The sequence below is a fragment of the Ambystoma mexicanum genome, chromosome 5q (assembly GCF_040938575.1).
Source record: "Ambystoma mexicanum isolate Mex_15411 chromosome 5q, UKY_AmexF1_1, whole genome shotgun sequence".
In the NCBI taxonomy this organism is placed as follows: domain Eukaryota; kingdom Metazoa; phylum Chordata; class Amphibia; order Caudata; family Ambystomatidae; genus Ambystoma; species Ambystoma mexicanum.
This window is the reverse complement of record NC_090933.1, coordinates 234,112,823-234,132,323: the sequence shown is the minus strand read 5'-3', so window position 1 is coordinate 234,132,323 and position 19,501 is coordinate 234,112,823.

The following is a 19,501-nucleotide window of genomic DNA, read 5'->3' as shown; positions in this document are numbered from 1 at the left end:
TCAGGCACTTGACTTTTATCACATACCCCTAATACCTATTAACTCTCCCCACATGATTAAAAGGTGGAACACTGAGACACACAACGACAGAGTTGGGGAAGTGCAGAAGTGTGAGTGGTAACAACCGTGACTCCTACATCAAAGGCACGAAAGACAGAAAGCATCTTAACACGACCAGTGAGTTGAGGGAAGCAAAGAAAGTGTGGTCTGTGTTTAATTGACATGCTTGCAACAGTATCTGAGGGATGAAGTTTACGCGAGCACTGATAAGCTGCGAGAGGAAGTTAATCCATTGTTAAGAACTGTGAATGCGAAATACAAAGTAGCAGAGTGGTTTGACAAAGTGAGATTGCTCAATCGACAGTCTCTGTGAAATGTTTTAAAGCTGTAGAGGCATTGGGAAGTGAGAGATGAGTGTTGAGTGAAAAGCTCACAAATTATTTAACTTTGGTTTGTTGAATTTGACACATGTGAAAGCAAATGGAGGGTCTGAGCCCGACCGAGCGAGTCCCGTGTGTGAAAGTAAAAGCAGGGTCCGAGCCCGACTGAGGCAGATTCATTTGAAAAGCAAGTCATATATAACAAGTACATTTTCCAAACAGACATTGGAACTGAAGGAAAATGTATGAAGTGGAAGTAAAGAAAGAAAGGAGGGTCAAAGTGGTCATGTGGAGGTGAGAGCGAAAACCCTCCCAGTTTCGAAAGTCTTCGACAGCGAAATCAAAATACGAAAGGAGGTTTGAGCCCGACTGAGGGAAACCTACAGTGTAGAAAGGGAAGCAAGCTTGCGGAAGGGAACCCCACCAAGGAGAAAAGGTTTGAGCCTGATTGAGGGGAAACTATAGTGAATTGTGATCAAATACTATATTTAGAAACTGTTTTGCAGAAACTGTGTAGAAGCTTGAAGGATGGCCTGGACGTGGGTGAGAGAAACCAAAGAGGTTAAACCTGTGAACTTGTGACTCAGACTTGAAGGGCCAAGAAGGCTTTGGAGGGCAGAGCCAGCTGCATAACTGTGTTCGCAAGCCAAAGTGTGTTCATCCATCAAGTGTTCCACCTACCCCATGCTGTACAACGTGTGGAGGAGAATTAATACTCATTTATATTGCCATTCTGACATTTTGTTTCATCACTGATTTTCCTTTTGTAGATACATATCCCTATATCACATTAGTACCCGTTGAGAGTCAAGCAGAATGCAACACACATTCTGATTGGCTTTCACCGGGTCCTTACCCATCCGAGAATCCTTCGATTCTCGGCCAGAATTCCAGCCGCCTTGTCCTCGGCGGGGGGCATGGCAGCCCCTCAGCTAATGAGGAGGATTGAAGCGGGGCCATCCCCGCTCCGAGCCTCCCCACGGCTGAGAGGCTGCCTTCGCCCCCCGCCAGGGACTCAGGTAAGCTGTTTTTTTTTCCCTTCCCTCCCTCCTCCCTGCCCTCCCCAGCCTACTTACCTGCTTGCTCCTGCGTCCCCAGTGGGGGATGATAGCAGTCTCCGGCAGTGTGGAGACTCGGAGCGGGGCCATCCCTGCTCCGCACCTCTACACGGCTGGAAGCTTCCATCGTCTCCCGCTGGGGACGCAGGAACGTTTTTTTTTTCTTCCCCTCCCTCCCAACCCCACTTACCTTCTGCTTTTTCTTTTTCGGGAGTGGACACCATGAAAAGGGAAAACAGACTCCATTGTCCCTTTGCATGGTGGCCATTTTCTTGGTTGTTTCTTTCTTTTACTGTCCCGAAACGCAGCAGCATTTCGGGACAGAAAAAAATGCTTTTAGTGCCCCTGTCACGCACATAAAGCGGGCCGGGGTACTAATAGCAATATGACCCTCGGGGCGGGGGCATTACCGACTCAGGTAATGCCCCGGCGCCTTCGTTAAGGCCCTTGCTTCGCTCGGGCCTATAACTGTGGGCCCCGGCGGCATTACCTGAGTGGGTAATACGCCTGCCGCCCGGGTCATATTGCTTAATTAGAGTCTAATAGAGTGAGGGCAGGCATTACGTTTTTGTTAGCATAAGCCTTTATTGTTTAGCTAAGATGACTAGGACTGTTTCCTATTATTTGATGGTCGAGAGTACTCCCATCTTGATTATAGGGACAGACAGGAGTGTTTTGAAATTTGCAACTCAGTGTCAGTGTCTACTTGTGATACCATACCTCACTTACACTGCCCTGAATCCATTATTTACTGTAGCAATCCAGATACAGAGGAGAGGGAAATCATGTCCCAAGAAAATCCAAGGGGACAGTGCCTGATCTGAGGAAGCAGATGTTCAGTGACGCCAAGCTGCAGGTCCTCACTGATGAGGTGGTGGCCGATGCTGAGGAGTTACATGGCTCCCGGCATCGTACATCATCTGGGCAAAGGTAGGCAGCCTTCAGGTTAGGCATCTGTGACAAGATCAGGACTGTGGGCACAGTCCCTTGGGATGGTGAGGACTGCAGGAAGTGGTGAAGTGACCTCAAGGGTAGAGTCTGCAGCCCCCTCTCCAAACACTGGCGGGACACATTGGCCACAGGAGGCGGAACCATGAACCTCCTTGTCCTGACCCCATGGGAGGAGAAGTCCAGCTCCATCCTCCACAAGGAGGGGATCGAGGGACTTGGGACCTCTGAGGCTGGAGCCAAAAGCCAACTTGAATCTCCCCCTTCCTGTGACAATGCACTGGCCAAATGACCATCCCAAACATGTGTCCCTAAGCATAGATGAGCCCAATGGATAGGGTAAGTGCCACCACATGGCAATGCTCTCAAAGGAAATACTACCCAATGCATATCCAAGCAGAGCTGGGTTTAGGCATGGGCGATCCGGCCAGTCGCCCAGGATACCACATCAGCCCCCCTTACACGCCAGATCGGAGGAGTCTTACAAGGGCTCCCCCTTGCTGGCATGGTGAAGGCTTCCTATTGAAATATAAAGTGCCATGCTCCTTTGTTGGAGCAGGGCATCAATCATTTCAACAGAGCACCACTGCCATAGCAGCATGGGACAGCCTTTAATAGGCTATTCAATGCTGGTATAGCAGCGGTACTCAGTTGAAATGATTAACTCCCTGCTCCAGCATGGGAGCAGGGCACCTTTCATTGCAATATAGCACTGCAGCTACACCAGAATGGGTCTGCAAGGCTGCCCTATACTGTACTGATGTGGCACAGCAACCCCACATTTTGTGCCTCCCCCTTGCAGGGGGTGGGGGCACAACATCTGGGGTTGCAGGTGCCCCAATTTGCGGACCCTTGCCAGAAGCACCAAATTTTACTTTTCCCCAGGGACTGGCAGGGCAAAGGCAGGACCTGCATGCAAGGGTAGGTGGTCAACTGTGCACAGACACATTCACAGCAGTACAAATGTACATGTGAGCACATGCAACTGTGTGCAGCACCCATGTGTGCTGAGAAAGGCCAGTGCCAAAGTGGACTCCCAGAGAAAACACATGTACAGGCCACCTTGGCAGCACATGAGGCAAAGCGCACATGCCAATGGGGTGTACACTCTTAGCAGACACTACCCGACCTTGCTTTGGCCATATGCATTGGACAGCAATTAAACATACCCTTCAGATCACATGTGTAGGATGTTCCTCCATCATGTCGCATGTGTGACTAGTAAGCTGTGAAGAATCCTATGGATCCCTCACTGAAACCCTCCCTAAAGTCTCTGCCCAGGGGGCCTGGGGAATGCAGATGCTTCCTGATACCAACCCTTGGGGTGGTGCACTGCGGGTGGATCCCCTGAGAGGTGTCAGGGCCTGTGGTGGTGAGGGAATTCCGTGGGATGAGACACAATATGTTTCCTCTGTCAGAGAGACTTCTTACTCTGTACCAAAGGAGGCCATCGCTTATTGTCATTATAATGGCTCTCACTCTGATCTGAGAGCAAAAGTTGTGAAATCTCAACATAAATTCAGAGCACATTATAACAAAAGCAAGACCCTTATTGGGGTCCCAAACTAAAAACCCTCCTCAATCCCACAGGTGCAAGATAAAGGATTATGGCTTTGTTGTCTTCTCCACACTGTCATTCCCTTCTGGAAAAGTTAAATCTCACAGCTCCACTGTTAAAAATAAGAAGGGAATAACATATACCTTTAAAAAGATTGCTGAAGTTGAAAAACCTAACTGTAGTAGGAAAAACTACAAGGCCCAGAATTCTAAAAAGACTGAGATGAAAAACAAAATGCGTGTAGTGTACGCGCACCACCCTCTCTAGTTAGATAATCCTTATAGTTTGATCACCATTCAATGGAATTCAAAGAGGGGTGCAAACCCGCTGGAAAGGTGCCTCCGTGGAATGGCACACAACGAAAACAGGGGGTATGGACCAAGGCTGTTAAGCCAGCGGTGCGGGCTGCACTCCCAAACACCACAGCGTGGTGTGTACATTCAATGTAGTTCGGGCAAAAAAAGTAACAAACTTCCGTTAACTTGTTGCAAAGTGCGACTGTTTAATTTTTATCTTTATATTCAACAACTGTACATCTTAGTAAAAGCAGATGTGCAGGGCGAGCTCAAAAAATGGCCAATGCATTTCGGAACAGAGTTCCTTCGTCAGGGCCATCTCCTTCTCAAATTAATTGGATCCGAATGTCAAAAAGTTGAACAAACGAATCTATTAAATAACACACAACATGTAAACAACAGTAGTTGGTTAAAAATACAACATTCATAAAGTGAATCCACATAAATCATGACAGAACAAGTAAACAAAGCCATCAGCATCTACATTATCATGATTAAAATGTTTTGAAATTTTTCAATATGCCGGGTATGGGTGCACCATGTTCAAAAATGGGGGTATGAATACCCAAATCCAATCACACAAATCGTAATAAACCATAGGGATTTCAACACATACCAGTAATCAGAAAATAAAATAAAGAGTACATACGTGTAATACCATAACATGTGTAAAGTAGCAAATCGTAGGATCACAGCAATATGGGGACGCCAATGAAAATAGAAGAAGGAAGAAAAAGAAAACAGAAAAGAGTAGAGCAAATGACAACGGGAATATAATTGGCTATATTTTCTCTTGAGTACAAAGAAATCTCGTAAATATAGCTGCACTGACCTTGCCATGGATACAGCATGAGCTTAAATCTTTGACAATCTCATCAGAATAACGATTCCTGAGAGGCGTTTCTAACCGCGTGCAGACTCTATCTGAAAGAGACGTGCAACGCGGTGAACAAAGTGCTAAAAAGGTTATACCATTCTCGAAGCTCAAACTTCTACAAACACTGTTAGGCTAGGTCCAAATGCGAGAGGCGCCTTACCTGACGACGGAAGGAATGTGAGTCTACTGAGGATGCCACAGGGGCGCGTTCCTCGTAGCCATGGTTCTTTTACTGTGCTTACCTAAGGTTGCCAAGGCAACGTAAGGAGCCGTAAATCTCTGGCGGCCATGATTGAAAGGCTACTAGTGTGTGTTATAGATGTAGAGTCTCCCGTTCTGTTGTGCATATTGTCAACTTAAAAGTTATTCTAAACTAGCTCAAGCTGTTCAATTGAATTTTACCAAACAAAATGTGGAACAAGCAAAGAAATAAAAATAATTATAAAAATAAGAATAAAAATAAAAAAAACAGATAAAGAGAGAACAGAGCAATGTCAATTGTAAAATATGTGCCTATATTGTCCTGAGTCCGATAGCCACAGTTGGGACCGGCAAAGGTCAGACTAAGTTCGGAATGGATAGTTTTCTGTTCTAACTCGTTGATAACCTTAGTTAGAGGTAAAGGAGAGTAGGGACAGACCAAGAACTGCGAATGTCCCGGGTGTTATAACAAAGAATACCCTTAAGAGGAGGATCACTTAGGAAAGAAGAAAGAAGAAAGGGATAAACACTAAACAGAAATATCCGGAGTTGTGCTGGGGATAACCATAAGTGTATGTACAGTTCCTTATTTACTGCATAAGCTATATAGCTCATCATGAAAGCAAGTACATTCCAAGCCATACCACCACTGGCATTTCCAAAACAAGCCAAAATGGCTCAATGTCATAGTGCGTTCTAAAATATTGCACATTTTCAATCAAAAAAAATAAAATCATAATATGGCTACTCAAGCATCAAAGGAAACAGCTGAGGTCGAACTCCTCATTCATCCCATTCAGAGATAGTGAGTCGAGCTTGTCAATCCAAAATGCCTCTTTTTGTGCTCGCCATTGCTTAATGTCTCGAGATTGTCCTTTGGGAGGCATAACTTCAAGTACCAAAAACCTCAATTGGCTCACCGTATGTCCATTGTCGTTGAAAGTTCTAGCGACGGCTGACATCCTGTTCTTGTTCCTGATATTGGACTTGTGCTCATTTATCCTAATCCGGATCTTACGTAAAGTCTCTCCCACGTAATATTTCCCGCAGGGACACCTGATTGCGTAAATTACATTCTCTGAAAGACATGTAGCATGTTGTCTTAATGTAAATCTTTTGCCAGTTCGTGGTATGTAACTGTGCTACCTTTAATAATGTTGTTACAGTTCCCACAACTCATACAGGGATGCGTTCCAGGGAATTTGTCAGGTCTCGTTGCAGGTGTCTTCTCTTTGGTGTTAACTAGTAAGTTCCGCAAATTGCTACTCCTCTGATATGCAAATATGGGTGGAGTGGGAAACAGGTCAGCAGTACGTTCATCGCTGGTGAGAACGTTCCATCTATTGTGTATTATAGCCTTGATCTGCTTACTTTGTATGGAATATTTGGTAACAAAAACCAATTCAGGACTGTCTTTCGCAGGTTTTTTCACTAAATGTTGCTGGCGTTCTTGCGCGTTAGTCTTGTCGCGAGCAGTTACGAGATCTGTCTCTGCATATCCTCTTGCTTGTAGTCTTTCTTGTAATTTCTGCAATTGTAAGCGACAATCCTCTGGATCACTTACTATCCTTTTAACCCTTAACATCTGCCCGTAAGGTAAATTCTGGAGAGTCTTGGGCGGATGAAAGCTGAGCCGTGCAGCAGATTGTTTCGATCTGTGGGTTTTGTGTACAAAGTAGTGGTGATTCTGTTTGCTTGGATAACTGTTTGCACGTCGAGATAGTGTACCTTCAGATTGCCTATGTCCATAGTGAATTGGATACGTTGATTGATTCCATTTAGGAATATCAGAAACTCCTGAAGGTCCGGCTTACTGCCTGTCCATATGCCAAAAATGTCGTCTATAAATCTGATCCATGTCTTCAACTGGTGTTGCCATCTTGGATTGGATAATACATGCGTGGTTTCAAACTGATGCATGAAGACATTGGCGTACTCTGGCGCCATAGTGGCTCCCATCGCTGTTCCTGATATTTGGTTATAAAATTTGCCATCATATCTGAAACAAGAATTCTTGGGGATAAAGTCAAGCAGAATGATAAGGAATTCTTTATTGGCTCCAATCTCTGTCGTGCTGAGTAAGAGGGCTTCCACTGCTTGTTGTCCGAGATCATGCAGAATACTTGTATAGAGGCTGACCACATCAATTGTGAATAGAATGTCTTCAGAGGTCAAAGAAATGGTGTCTAATATTTGGAGAAAATGCGTTGTGTCTTTCACGTATGTGCTTGTGGCCTGAACAATTGGTTCCAGAAAAAAGTCTATATAAGTTCCAAGTGGTTGTAACAGACTCCTCGTGGCCGCCACTATTGGCCTTCCAGGTGGGTTGATCAAACATTTATGAATCTTCGTATATAGATGAGGCATTACTGGAAATGGGGTGGATAGGTATGCCCTCGTTTTTGTGCTGATCCATTCATCTTTACAGCTCTGTCTAGAATTTCTGTTAATTTTCTTTTGATCTCAGGTGTAGGATCACGTGGTAGTAGTTTGTAAGTGTTGGCATCTGAAACCTGTCGTAGGCATTCAAAGTGATATTGTGATGCGTCCTGGATCACCATTGCACCGCCCTTGTCGGCGGGACGGATGACTATAGAGTGGTCACTAAACAAACCACGTGTTTGTGATAGCTCAACTCTGTTAAGATTGTTTTTTTTCGGTGCTTGAAATTGCATCTTCTTTAGGTCACTCAGTACCATTTTTTGAAAAATATCTATTGCCGGTACCTGTATTGGTGGACAAAAAGAGCTGCTCAGTTTGAATTCGATGTACTCCGATTCCGTTACTGTAGTAGACGGTGCACTCTTTGCAAAAAATGCCTTCAATTTTAATTTGCGGAACAGCTTCAACAGTTCAATCTCCGTCTGGAACTTAATGGTGCTGTAAGTAGGTACAAACTTGAGCCCTTTCTCCAGGGTTTGTATCTCACGGGCGGAGAGTGTCCGCTTTGACAAGTTAACCACTAATTGTGATTTGTTTGCAACCTTGTTTGCATCCTTTGGTTTCCTCTTTCTCCCCCTCCTTGTCCTCTTCCTCTGTCTAAAAAAACGGTGTTAGTTGTACGTTTGGGTTGCGTTGGTCTTGCTTCTTGGGCTGATGTACTGGCCGGTTGGGGATCTGTGGTTGCTCTCTCTTCTTGCTCAGGGATGTCAGAGTCAGAGCTGCTATTGCCACTTGCATTTTTATTCGGGCGTGTACCTTGCTGTTGATATTTATCAGCCCATGTGTAGACCTCGTTATTGAGGTAATCAAAAGTATCTCGACGAAACGTTCATATTTTCTGAGATTCCAAATCCTCTTGATAGCTCTGAAGCTTCTTATTGATGTCAGCTAAAATTTCAGCAAAGGATTCAGCATCAGTGATATCAGTGATGTCTTTAGAGAGGCTCTCAATTTCCTTCTCGAGTTGCTCAACGTTGCTTGATAATTCCTGTATGGTCAGTAGGATCAGGTCTAGGGAACATTTATTGAGAATTTGTTCCCATTTCTCAACAAACTTCTTGTTCTCCTTACAGAGCGTTGGTCGTAATGGAATCCAAAGACCTCTAGGTATTCTTTATGCTTTGTAATACCTGCTCAGAGTTACTGCATGTAACTTACGGTTAATTAACTTTCTTACGTTGTATTGCAGTTGTTTCATCTTGCTGTGTGGGTCAGCCCCACCTGGGGTACATATGGTTTCCTTAATGAGACCCAAATTCGCACCTGCTTCTTCCGCTGAGAAACCCAGCGTTGTTGCTCTGTTGTCTGTGATATGTTCAATTTCTTCATATGACATGTTAACTGTGGTGTGCCACGTTCAAGTAAATCCACGGATGGAAACAAGAACAAAATGCGTGTAGTGAACGCGCACCACCCTCTCTTGTTAGATAATCCTTATAGTTTGATCACCATTCAATGGAATTCAAAGAGGGGTGCAAACCCGCTGGAAAGGTGCCTCCGTGGAATGGCACACAACGAAAACAGGGGGTATGGACCCCTCTTTGAATTCCATTGAATGGTGATCAAACTATAAGGATTATTTAACAAGAGAGGGTGGTGCACGTTCAATACATGCATTTTGTTCTTGTTTCCATCCGTGGATTTACTTGAACGTGGCAGATGAAAAACAAGGCTGAAGAGGCATGCAGGTATGGTAGTCAGGCAATCAACCCTAGTAGTCATTGTAGGAGTCAGGCAATTGAACCTAATGGCTCACACCTGAAGCCTGTTAAACAAGCTGGGAGGCATAACATGCCCCAGGCAGAGAGGAATAGTAGAAGGAGCTGGAACGAGGACCGGACGGCTGGCTGGAGTAGCAGTAGTAGATAAAAGGCACCAAGCTGGTACACCACGGGAAAGTGGCAGGATAGAAGGGTTTCTGGACCGTGGAGTCAGCGGATTTCACCTGCAAGCTCTGAGAGAGTCCTTTTCTGACAAACTCCCCATAGCAAAGGCTGCAGAGTGGAAGGCGTGCAGAAGGCTGAGTTGTACCCATGTGAGTCATAGTGCAGTGATTACAGAGCCATGGAAGTGCTGCAGCTGACTAAGGCAAGAGGCAAAAGGTGAGCCGAGGGTCTCGGGGGAAAAAGAAAGTCCCAAAGTCAGTGCCCGGACCAAAGACACCTGTGCTGGAGAGGGGTGTGGGTCCCTAGCAGGCCAGAAGTAACAGAAGAAGTGGAGAAAATCAGAGAAGCAGTGTGACCCGGTGGCCGAATGACACTGAAGCCGGTGAGTGAAGCACAGCATTCAGGTGCACTGCGCGAGCCTTGTCAGTAACTGTAACAAGCTCCTAATTGTCTCAATTAGAAGTGAATGCGAGAAAACCTTGTTCAGTGTATTTAAAGTCTTTGCATCAATGAAGTTGCAGCATTTGCATATAACATCGAAGAGTCTTGTTCATGTGAGAAGCGAAACCCTTTAAACCCATTGTTGATGTATGAATGACTCTTTGCTATACAGCAAAGTGGTCACGTGTCTCTGATTAAGTCAAGAGAACAGATTCCAAGAAAGGTTTGTGTCAACTTTAAACCTTGGAAACTGCTTGTAATATAGGTTGTGTGTGCCTTATTATGTTTTCACTGTGAAGTTTGAACTCTGTATTGTATCCAGAATTGACTTTAAAACTATTTTACGGAGTAAAGATGCTTAAAGCTTTAAAGAAGAATAACAAGCATTACCCAAGACAGTAGACCTCCCCTTTTCGAAGTGAAACTTGTTTTGCCAAACATTACAGAACCAACTGAGTTATAAGGGTGATAGCAGTCAAGTGGCATAAGAAGCAAGTACCCCATTATTACTTAAAGCTGGGAAAGTGGCACAGAAGCTTTTTGGTAATCACTGGGGGATACCTTGTGGAAGGGTGTGTGCAAAGCTGGAGAAGGGGAAACCTAGAAGTGGAATAAACCTAGAAGTAAGAAACAACCTGTGGTGTAAAAGACTGCTGAAGCCAGAAGGGAAAGAGTCCTGAGAGCAGAACTGGTTGTTCTTGTGGTAGTTGTACTCACTAAAGAGGCAAAGAGGCTGCCCCTTTTATGAAAGCTGTTAAAAACAAGAGTGCCTTGCTTACCTGAGGAGGTTGAGTGGTTGGTTGAAATCTTTCTAAAAGTCATAAATACTCAAGCAGTAGCAGTTATACTTGAACCGTGGTGGTGTATACAAATTATCAGTAGATGTCACATCGAAATGGTATTGTGCTATGAATCCAAGGTAACTGTTCCCATAGTACCAATAATAAGAGTGTGGTGGTTGGAAGTAGAAGTAGTAGAACACCCTGACAAATATACCAGCTACAAAGTTGTAACAGAAGAAATTGTCAAGAAGTGGATATTATGGACATTTGAAGAATATCACACTTTCTCTGAACTGTGACAATTTACAATGAAGTAGAGACCAGCAGTGACCATCATAACCAGGATTACCATTGGTGCTGTTCGTCCTTCTGGAAGTTGGAAGGGGATCTTTTCATACAAGGATAAAGTGTCTACCAGTGGATTTTTGTTTGGTGAAATTTGTTTTGACTATGAATTTCCAAGAACTGGTTTATAACCTTTGCTTTGTTTTGTTGAACATTTGGAAAAGACTTTGAAGCCTGGGGAAGGGAGTTTTTCCAAGAACAATAGAAGGCCAGAAAGATCTTGTGTTTATATCGTTTATTATATTGTGTTATATTGTGACGCTATATACTTTTCTTTGTATATGGGTTGTTTAGAGTGAGTGCCAGTTGATCGATGCTAGAGAATGTCCCCCTAGTCTATAGACTAGGTAATGAATTCCTATGTAGAGTAGGGCAAGCAAGATTTTATTTAATTATATTTTCTTTAATAAAATGCCCTATTTAGAGAAATCTATACGCAGTTGTCCGTCACGCATTACTGACCCCTTACAAAGCCCACACACATGTATGTATGATGAGTAAGAGTCTGTTATTGTCCAGTTGTCCAGCCAACAGGTTCACAGGTGACTCAGGAGGGGGAGGATGCAAGCCCATCTACATCCCATCGCCGGGCCTCCAGGGCAGCACCAACAGCCACCACCCCTGCACCGGCCATCAATGGGGAGAGGAGGGAAAAGTACAGGATTGTGACACCAGGGCCTAGCAGCACCACAAATGCCAGCGGCAGCACGGTACCTGATGGCAGAGATGCAGACACAGCTGCAGGTACTGCACCCCAGCACCTGCAACCACCACCAAACAGCCAGCCACTGTGCTCCTGACAGGGGAGCCAGATGTTGGCAGGCACGCAAAAGGAGCTGCACCTGCACCCACCCCATGATACCCCCTTGTCACCTGTGTGGGACACCCATCCACATGGTCAGCATGGCCAGGAGTCAGAGAGTGAAACAGATGGTAGTGAGGGTGGCAGGTCATATGGCTCACCCTACTTCAGCACCAGCCCTCCCATTGCCACAACCCATAATCCACACATTAGAGGATGTCACATGGATGAGGCTGGATGCTATTGAGGAGCGCCAAGTGTTTTTGGAAACCCTGTCGGACAAACAAGTCCACACCTTCAGGCCATCTGTGACTGTGTTCAGGGTACCTCAGGGAGGATAGAGAGGGCCACAGACTGGGACCAAAAGTCAGCTGTTACCTCTGCCGCCCTGACCATCATGGGACAGAGGATGAGTGAGAGCATCTCAGCTTGTGCTGAGGCAATGCAGTCTAGCATGCTCTTAACGCTCCAATGCATCCAGGGGCTTGAGTCAAACCAGTCCACCTCCATCACCCCAAATAGGGATCTTTGACCAGCACCTGAAGGTGCCACTCTGCGCGCCATCTGGCTCCAAAGGTGCTGGAGGTGCTTCCTTCCCCCCCTTGAGCACATGGTGCTAATGACACTTAATGTTTTGCTTTTAAACACTAGATCCCTGGTCAAACACGCCCTGGAAGTATCAGACTATATAGCTGAACTTGACATAGATATCTGCGCCTTGACCGAAACTGGCTCCATGAGGCGCCCAGGCCCTCACTCATACTTGCCACTCCTAAAGATTACTCTATATCATATGCTAATCAGGAGACCCAAGTGGGGGGAAGGGGTGATTATTTTTAAAAATAGGCTGGAAATATGGAAATCGGTGGTACACAGCCCCTTAGGCTATGAAACATTATGTTTTAAAGTGAGGACCGATGCTTCCACCACGATAAACATTATGTTGATCTACCGGCCACCTTCCTCCATGCCAGATTTCGTTTCACAATTGAACAGCCTCATCCTGTCACAAATCAAAGGCGCTGCTAAATGGATTATAATGGGTGATATAAATCTTTGGAAGGACAATCCCAATGATACTGCAGCCTTAGAACTCTCAAGTTTTATGTCATAGCTGGGTTTTATTCAACACTTTGATAAACTCAACCATGTCAAAGGGAACATGCTGGACTGGGTGTTTTCTCTCAATATGAGGTAAACCAAGCATCACCTCATGCCCTTGGTCAGATCACTTTTTATATTGATTTTACCATCACCCTAGATGCCAAAATCAAGAATGGGCTAGTCAAACCAAGTTGGTGTATCTCTAGAAACCTTAAGAGGCTTAACCCAGACTCAGTTAAGGAGTGGATTGCATTTCACCCTCCTTGATGCCTAAGACAATGCAACTAACACATTAGCTTTGTTAAAACGGAGGAAAGTGAACAGCTACCCTCAAAACACGTGGTTCTCTGAATAAATCAAAAACTTACGAGAGTGTAAGAGAAAAAGGATTTTTATCGTTGAAAAATTCTAAAACAGAGGATAAAGTCCGGTATTCGAATTCTGCCAGGAATTGTATACTGGCTGTTACTAAAGCCAAGAAAGGCTCATACGAGAAATGGACAGCGGTAGCTCAACATGATGCTAAAGAGATCTTTGCCATCCTGAAGGAATTGCAGAAACCATCCATCAAGCAGCAGGAAAAATGTGTAGAGATCAGGATTGGTGTGCACGTATCCAAAAAAACATGTTGGATCCAATTTATAAAATCAAAGATAATATACAAAAAGCAAAAACTCATGATCCCCTGCAGTCTAATAAGAGAAAAGTCAAAGAATATATCTGTGTCGAGCAGAGAGCTTCCACCTTCAACTTTAAGAGCATTACAGAAGACGAGCTTCGGACCATCTTGCTTAAAATGAAACCATCCTCCTGTAAAGGGTATATAGATTGGTTATGGTGAAACAGAAAATAATTAGCCGATCATTAGATTTTTGCAATTTCTGTAAAATTGACAATCAAAAGGAAACTTTACGTCATATCATGCTAGAATGTCCAGCGACAAGGGGCCTTGGAGAATGACATTTGTATAAACATTATATGCATTTTAATACACTTGATGATGATGCTAGATGGAATTTGTTCTTTCCAACGAAGCGTATATCCACCTGCATTGCAGTTGTCCACTTCTTTGAAGCTGTATTTACACTGTAAATAAGAGCAAAATTATGAAATGTAACTCTCTGACACTCTGACTCACAGATAGAAAGTTTGACACATGAAAGACATTTGCTGGTTATTGTTACTCTATTGCGTCTATTAAAGTTACTAGACTTTATGTAAATTGTAAATCATTCAGAATTTGTGCCGTTGCATCCAACATGCTCTGCTCGCGGGTGCCAGTACGCCAGCCAGGCCAGTCCGGTAACAATGGTACCGGCAAGCTTACCGGTACTGTTGTTACTGGACCGGCACACTTATAATGAGGCCCAATGTCTTATCCCACTGTCAGGCAGTTATGAGGAAGACACTAAAGTGATGAGAGATACCTATGATCTCATACAAGACTTGATGCATATGAGTGGTTTGGTCCTGAACCACAAAAAAAGTGAACTGATGATTGTTAGCTCTAGGCCTATACTGAACAAGCTTGACAGAGATTATAAAACATTTTGTGTTGCTGAACATGATATCACTACAAAAGACAAGATAAAAACTCTAGGAGTCATATTCGACCAGACACTAGGTATGACAGGACAGGTGAATAATCTTGTCTCGTCGTCAGATTACTACATTCGCTTAATCTCTCATATTCACCCATTTCTATCTCAAAAGAGTTGTGAAACGGTTGCTCGGGCCATTATCTCCTCAAAATTCGACTACTATAGAAGTCTCTTGGTGGGACTTGGCAAAGGAGACCTGGCCAAACTACACGTAGTACAAAATAGTACCATCAGAGGTATTATGGGGAAGCAGAAATGTGAGCATGTGGCTGAAGTACGGAGGAGTCTGCACTGGCTCCATAGGGGGACCAGGATAGATTTCAGGCTATTGACTATCATTTACAAATCCTTGGCAGGATTATTTCCAGACTAGATAGCCCGCAGGCTCAAAAATAAAGTGGAAACTAGAACTCTACATTCAAATAATCAGAAACGTCTTCAAATACCTAAAGATAAACTAGCGTTGCTAAAAAGAGCGCTTTCTGGGGAGCAGCACCCACTTTGTGGAATTCCCTGCCTTTGGAATTTACAAGTTGCCCGTCTTTAGATTACTTTAAGAAACAACTCAAAACATATCTTTTTAGATAATTAGGGTCAGGGTCCCCCCTTGTGGGGTTTCCCTTCCAGCTCAGGCTTCACACTTCTTTGGCGCCGGCATGCCCCCGGCCACTTTGGTTGCGCCTTACAAATAAATAAAGTAAAGTAAAGTTGCAAGGGCAAGAGGCCACACAAGTGACTGTACATACTACTGTGTGTATAGGCACAAGGGATGTGGGTGGGAGGGTCTGTTGAGGATGGTGTTGTGGGAAGGCAGGCATGGAGGGCATGGGTGTGCTGGGGATGCCATTGTGGGGAGGGTGTTTGCACATTTCAAGATTACATAATAGTTCACTTGAAGTAATGCTAGGTCATTCCTTATTGTGTACAAGTTTTTAATTCATGACATGACTGTTTACAGAGATGCATAGCATGTGGATATCAATGTGCTCAAAAAAATTGTCCATCAGTTCTTGCCGAACCAGACGTCTGTCCCTACCCTCTCTCCACCCACTGCGTGGAAGTGCATCACCCAGAGGCTGTGAGTCCTTCTCTTCTGTCAGAGGCATGTCCTCCTCAGGGGGTATTGGCACATTCCGCCTGAGACAAATGTGAGTAGCATGGCACAGGCAAGAACAATATGTCCAACCTTCTCTGGCTTGTACATTAATGTCCCTCCAGTCCAGTGTAGGCACTGGAAATTAGTCTTCAACAGGCCAAAGGTCTCCCGATGCAGAGCCTGGTTTGGTCATGTGCCTCGTTGTAGGCCACCGCCTGTGGGATCTGAGGATTCTGCACGGGTGTCATCTCGAAATGGTAGCTGGGGGTATCCAGAGTCACCTGCCAGGGCAGAGGTCATATATGTCAGTCACAGAGCTCTGTGGATGTGTTGCCTTTTACAACGGCATGCTGATAGACACTTGTGCATGCATTTTAAGAGTATTGTTGCACAACATATCTTATCATCAAAGTAGTTCCATGTGGAGTCATTCACTATGGGTGTACATTTGCTTTGTCGTGTAAGACCATGCACTTGTTGCTTTCAGGGTCTGAGATTGTCTTGGCAGAATGCCATGGTGCCTGTGTTGGTCTTGTGCATTGCTCTCATGCATGTGACCTGTTGGTTGATTAGTTGTACTTCTGCAGGTTTGTGTTGTCTGTTTCTGTTCCATGATGGCTTCATATACATGGTTACCTGAGTACATGGCATTACTTCTGCCAGTGTTTCATTCCTTTAGTGCAGTGTTGAATCGTGTTGTTCCATGCATAAGGATGTATAATGTTGCATTTTGGTTCCTGTAGTCATGTGTGTGTGTTGCTAGCCTGATGGGGCAAAATGCATTGGTGACTTACAACAGCATTGTCCATCATGTCCAAGTCCTGTGGGTTCTAGGCTGTCTTGTGTGGGGTGAGAGGGCAGACCCTGCATGTACAGGGCATTGACAGGGCATGTATTGTTCAATTGTGGGAATGCCCCACACCTTCACATATTTCACTAGTGTTGCAAGATTGCTTTGTGTGATGACACTTATACTCACCCTATATCCATATCTGTTGCCCTCTGTGCCTCACAATGTATCCAGGTAATGTGCTGTTCCGCAGACCATGGCACTGTGGGTGGACGCAGGGAAGTGGACGCAGCAGTGTGTTATGAAGAGGTCAAGATCGCAGGTGACCTGGACATTCAGGGAGTGATACAGCATCTGGTTGCGGTTTACCTCTTCAGAAGCCTGGGGGCCACCAACGACACATGGGTTTAGTCCAGAGCAGCAATTACAGGGGCATGCAGGCTTCTGAATGAAAATGTGCCTTTATGGCATTCTCCTGTGCCGGGCTAGTGGGCAGGGAGATGTGGCAGGAGACATGGTGTAGGAGTGCTTCCAGAACCTGCACAAGCACATTGGAAAATGTGGACTGGGACATGTCGTGCAGCATGCCCACTGTGTGCTGGAAGGTGCCAGTTGCCAAGAATTGCAAGACGGACACAAGCTTCAGCTCCAGGGGTAAGACTGTACTGGTGTTGATCCTGCTCTCTATGTCATCCTGGATCAGGGTGAGCAGCTCAGCTATGGTCTCCCTGTTCAGTCGGTACAGGTTGATTAGCTGGTTATCAGTCAAGGTCCGGGGTGAGGGCCTGACGCGGGGTATGGGCATTCGCCTTACATGGTGTCTCCTCAAAGGGCTTGATGTGCAATGTTGTACTGTTAGGATCTGGATGTGTTTTGTTGACTGTGCACAAACACACACCTGTTTGGACTTCCACGTCATCCATCACTCCATCTACCCATATGTTTTTCCTTTTTCAATTATCCCTTCACATTATCGATATTGTAAAAGAATTGCATTCTTTAGTTTTAGGGATGTTTTGATCGTTGTTCATTTACATTGTTTCCACCCTTCATTTGTTTTGTGAGACATGTTGCCAGATTTGTTACACTAGGCAGTTATGTTGTGCTTTGTCCAATAACAACATGGCATATTATATTGTATTTTCACTTTAATGCCATGTTTGATCTGTACAAGATAGACAAGGACTTTGAAGCAGCCAGCAGGTGGCAGGTAGCAGTCCACAAATGACGCACTAATACACGAGAGGAGAACATGAAAAGGGATACCACACCCAAAGTAGACCTGTCAAGCCACTGGATTTGGATAATTTGTATGTCTTCAAGTATATGAATATATCTATGTTTTTCTCACCTTAAGACATTTAGTGTCAGTTCAGAAAATACCAAGTTTAAGTATGTCCTATATGGGCATTAGTATTGTACTATTTATTCATTTAAATGTTTTCTGATTATAAGTACCTATAAAATACATTTAGGTTATGTGTTACTTAAGCAATATGACCAGAGCGGCGGGGGCATTACTGACTCAGGTAATGCCACGGGGGCCATACTTATTCGCTCAGGCCTTAACGAAGGCCCCGGGGCATTACCTGAGTCGGTAATGCCCCCGCCGCGAGGATCATATTGCTATTAGTACCCCGATCCACATTATGTGCGTGACCAGGGCACTAAAAGCATTTTATTCTGTCCCGAAACGCTGCAGCGTTTCGGGACAGAAAAAAAAGAAGAAACAACAAAGAAATGGCCACCATGGAAAGGGAAAACGGAGTCCGTTTTCTCTTTCCATGGCGGCCATCAGGAGCTGACGCGCTGGGAACACAAGTCTTCCCAGCGCGTCCGCTCCTGGAAAAGGATCTAAAGAAGGTAAGTGGGGTTGGGAGGGCGGGAGTGGGTCGGGAATAAAACAAAAGTAAAAAAAACAAAAAAGCGTACCTGCGTCCCCGGCGAGGGACGAGGGAAGCCTCCAGCCGTGTGGAGGCGCGGAGCGGGGATGGCCCCGCTCCGAGTCACCACGCGGCTGGAGGCTTCCCTCGTCCCTCGCCGGGGAAGCAGGAACAAGAAGGTAAGTGGAGGTAAGGGGGAGGAGGGAGGAAAGGGAATTAAAAAAAAAAGCCTTACCCAAGTCCCCGGCGGGGGGCGAAGGCAGCCTCTCAGCTGCAGGGAGGCTCGGAGCGGGGATGGCCCCGCTTCCAGCCTCCTCATTGGCAGAGGGGCTGCCACACCACCTGCCGAGGACAAGGCAGCTGGCCAATAAGAATGCGTGTTGCATTCTGCTTCACTCTCGCCGGGGACTAATTTTCGATATTGACATTTAAATACCTTTCAAAGATGGTAATTAAATGCAAACTACGGATATTTTGCGCATGTTTGATGTTGTTCACCTTTTCATGATAAATGTGAGCTTCTCATATAAGGTAAGGGAATGACTTATGTAAGGGAATGACGATTGTACATACATGGATGCATTTATTTCTGATCAGATGGCACCTCATGTGACTACGGCTTGACCATAAATAGAAAATACCAATCTCAATGGAATTTTGACCATATTGGAGACACTGAGTGCTACACTCTTACACTTTAATGACTGATATGTATCTCATAGGGTTTTCGAGCTAGGTTAATACAGTAAGGGCACATGTTGGGTTACATTCAGCTTTGAACATCCCCACTGATGAAGTGTTGGGAGATTTACTGATGAGGACCGGCCAATGCAATAACCCGTGTTACTGATGTCATTTAGTAGTTCATCATTACATAGTGATGTTTTTTTCACCCAACCTCATACTGAGAATACAAACAACTGTTTTATTATTTTATTAATTTTATGATATATACTTCTCTGGAGTATCTTTACAAACGATTGTCTAAATACCAGAATTCACCAGATTTTT